The sequence below is a fragment of the Elephantulus edwardii genome, unplaced genomic scaffold (assembly GCF_000299155.1).
Source record: "Elephantulus edwardii isolate Elephantulus edwardi_28Jun2011 unplaced genomic scaffold, EleEdw1.0 scaffold00016, whole genome shotgun sequence".
NCBI classification, from domain to species: domain Eukaryota; kingdom Metazoa; phylum Chordata; class Mammalia; order Macroscelidea; family Macroscelididae; genus Elephantulus; species Elephantulus edwardii.
Window position 1 is genome coordinate 1,203,653 of NW_006399766.1, and position 4,039 is coordinate 1,207,691.

Consider the following 4,039-nt stretch of genomic DNA (forward strand, 5'->3'; position numbering starts at 1 on the left):
TTACAAGCTGTCAAATTTATTTTATACAATGCATATTATCGGTGAAAATTGAGACTGTGGGTTTTTTGAGGTGAACATAATGAATATCCTTTACTGTCACTAAATCCAACCTGAAATAATACAGGGATCTGTCTTCTCAGTTCTCTAAAATATGAACACCCTTCACAATATATGCTTAGAATGGATAATTTATGATCATTCCTTAACTCTTTAAGGCTACCCAGGCTACCATAGGAGACATCTCCCCAGTGGCTCTGCAATTCCCTCCTGCTCTTTCTTTTACAGTGCGGGCAGACTAGTGAGTCCTAGGATAACTAGTGTTATCCTGCTTCCTCAACACATACTCAGCCTGTGCACAGCCATGTTGGTTCCTTCCCTACTTGTTGGCATTTTTTCCCCTTTTAGTGAAGTAAAAAGTAGATTTTCCTCTGGGGACAGGGAGAAAACCTTATATCAAGTTTTACAACTTTTGACAGCTTTTAAAAGAACATTTCAAGTAGAAAAGGAAAAAAAAATGCTTTCCTGAACTAGCTACATGTTGTGCATTTTACATGTTTAAGAGTATCATTCATTCTCCTTAGATTTCACTTTGAATCACTCTTTGTATAATATGATATCATCTGAAAGATTTCCTTGCTAATCATGAGGAAGGAATACTAAATTGAACACAAAACTCCTGACAGTTGCAGGAATAGTAAAAAATTGCAAGAATGTTCCCTGCAGCTCCACTTATGCTCCCTCCCATCAGTCCTTCTCAAAGCAGGAGCCTGATTAATGAACAAGTACCCCTCATTTGACTCCACTAACCTGGGTGTACATTCTCAGAGCAACTCAAGTAAGAAGAGTGCTCTTTACAGCTCATTCTCTCACTGGTAGTTTCTTTATTTTATATTAGTATCTCAAAATAGTCCTCATTCTTGATCCTTCTCAGAATATAATTACTCAGTTGAGAAATTATTCCTCTGTCCTTTCACCCTTGCTGTTTTCTTATGGATGTTTATGAGAATCCATATAGTTAATCACACTGCAAGGGTGGATGACCACCTCTTTTGATGGTCCTGATATTTAAAAATAAAGATTAAATTTGTCCTTGATGGCTTAACATCTATAAAAAGAGCAGATCTATGTTTACTTTTCAAATGATGGGTTCACTGAATTTTTTTATTTTTGTCAGTTTTTAAGGGACAGAGGATGCTTATCTTTTGCTTTGCTTTTTCCCTCATTTTATTTCTCACATGATATTCATGCTCATTGCATTCCTGTACAAAGGGGGTATTCTATGGTCAATAATTCCATGGCTAAACAAGCAAGAACAATTTCTAAAGAAATGAAATACACATTGCTCTACAAATAATTACTGCTTTTATGCTCTCAATTTACCTGTTTATCTCAAGTTTATGTCGACTCAACAGCACATACAAATCTTTTAAAAAGAAAAAAAATCTTCATTTCTAGATAAATTGAAACTCTTTTTAAAACGAAAGTGTTTATCCTGCCTTTGTCTCTTAACCTGAACAACTCATAGAAGACATTTAAGAGAATGCAACTCTCATATACACTTGCATGAATTAAATAGCTTTCTTCCCTCATGTTTATTCCAACAACTCAATTGGATTTTCAGGGCTGTAAGTCTTTATGGGAGGAGATAGCTTTCCTGAGGAGCAGCTAGTGGGTTGGAATTTTTGGTTAATGAGATATACTACATCATCAGGGCTCGTTATAGATCAAACACACATATCTTATACATACACATTTTATAATATAAACACCTTATAATATTTACATCAGAATTTATCTTATATACCTTACATGTATACAAAAGTTATGGTGGTCAGAACTCATCAGACAGTTTGAAGGAAAAAGAGGAAGTGGTCTGCCTATGCAAAGATTCCTAGGCTTGGAAATGCTCTAGACATTTCTGTTCTGTCCTACAGAGTCACTGTGGATCAAAGTTGACTTAGATAGCAGTTAGTTTTTATTTTTGGTACATGTATACATATTTAATGGAACAAAAACTTATATAACTAAGAGATATGTACAAATACCAAAATTCAAACCCACTGCCATCTAAGTATCTAAGTTAATTCTGACTTTCAGTGACTGTATAAGAAATGTATAGAGGGTTTCCAAGACCATGAATCTTATATACCTTATCTTTTTATATCTATCTATCTATCTATCTATCTATCTATCTATCTATTGACTGAGGCTCAATGTCAAGGAGACAAAGATTCTCAACACTGGACCAATCAGTAGAATCAGGATGGATGGTGAAGAGCTTGAGATTGTTAACAGCTTCAGTTTGCTCGGCTCTACAGTCAACATTCTGGGCACCAGTAGCCAGGAAATAAAATAAAAAAACCAAAAACGTACTGTGATGGGACAGTCTGCTGTTAGGCACCTCTCTAAAGTACTCAAGAGCAACGGTATCTCTCTGGAGACTAAGGTCTGCCTGATACAGGCCATGTTCGTTGCAATCACTTGTTATGCATCAGATAGTTGGACAATGACTGGGGGGGATAGAAGGAGAATTGACGCTTTTGAGCTGTGGTGCTGGAGAAGAGTATTGAATGTACCATGGACTGACAAGAAAACAAACAGATTCATCCTAGAGATGGTTAAACCAGGCTACTCCTTGGAGGCAAGGATTCTGGGTCTTCATCTGACATACTTTGGACATGTTGTAAGGAGAGACAGGTCCCTGGAGAGGGACATCATGCTTGGGTGGGTGGAGGGACAGCGCAGGAGGGGAAGACCCTCTATGAGGTGGATTGATTCAGTGACTGGGGTAATCGGGATGGGTGTGTCAGAGGCACTGCGATTGGTACAAGATAGAGCAGGGTTTAGGGCTGTTGTACATAGGGTCGCTGTGAGTTGCAAACGAATTGACAGCACATAACAACAACAACAACATCTATCTGTCTATCTATCTATCTATCTATCTATCTATCCTCAATCAATATCTTTATTTATAAAGTTTGTATACATTGTTTTTCACACTGTATCTTTCAATTGTTATTTTAACGAACATTTATAGAAAAGTTAGATTTTCATTTATTCGATATTGCACATTTTAACAACTCTGCCTCCCTTCCTCTTACACCAGTTAACTTTTTTTTTCATTTAAGACTTTATGGTTAATTTTTTTCTTCTTTAAAGCATCTCACCATTTAACATACTAGTTGCATTGTTTTTATAGATGTCATCAAGGTACAAAACATTAATAACTCCCTGAAGTTTACTTGCAAATATAGCAATAAAATCCAGACAAGAAGCAAGGTTTCTTTTTTTTTTGTTAAATTTACATTCATTCATTGTTGCACTTTTCTCCCCTCCCCCTCTCCCCCCTAGTACACTCCCCTCTTGGAAAACTAAAAGAAAAATTCTTTCATTGTTTTACAAACCCTCCCCCAGGTCCACTCCACCATGTAGCCTTTGCTGTATACTCCTGTCATGAGAAAAATACCTAATCACATATCCCTTTTAAACAGTTTTCTCTCTGATCTGTTTCAATGCAGTATACATTATTGAACCCATCTTTCTCAGTCTCCCCCCAACCCTGAGGTCAGTCCTGTTTTACAACAGTGGCACTATGCAGTATTTGTCCTTTTGTGACTGAGATATTTCACTCAGCATAATGTCTTCCAGAGTGACCCATTTTGAATAATATTGCATGAGTTCCTTGTTTTTCCAATGAAGCATAGTATTCCATTGTGTGAATACTACAGCTTCTCTATCCATTCGTTTTTTGATGGGCACTTATTTCCAACTCCTTGCTATTATGAACAAAGCCGCAATAAACATAGGTGTGTATATATCTGGTTGGGTGGCAGTTATGGTCTCTTTGGGGTATATTCCCAGTAGTGGAATTGCTGAGTCAAATAGTATTTCTATTTGCAACTTTTTGAGAAAGCACCACACTGCCTTCCACGGTGGTTGCAACATTTTACACTTCCACCAACAGTGAATAAGGGTTCCGGTTTCTCTACAACCTTGCCAGCATTTGTTGCTTGCTGTTCTGTTAAATTTTGCTCTTCTT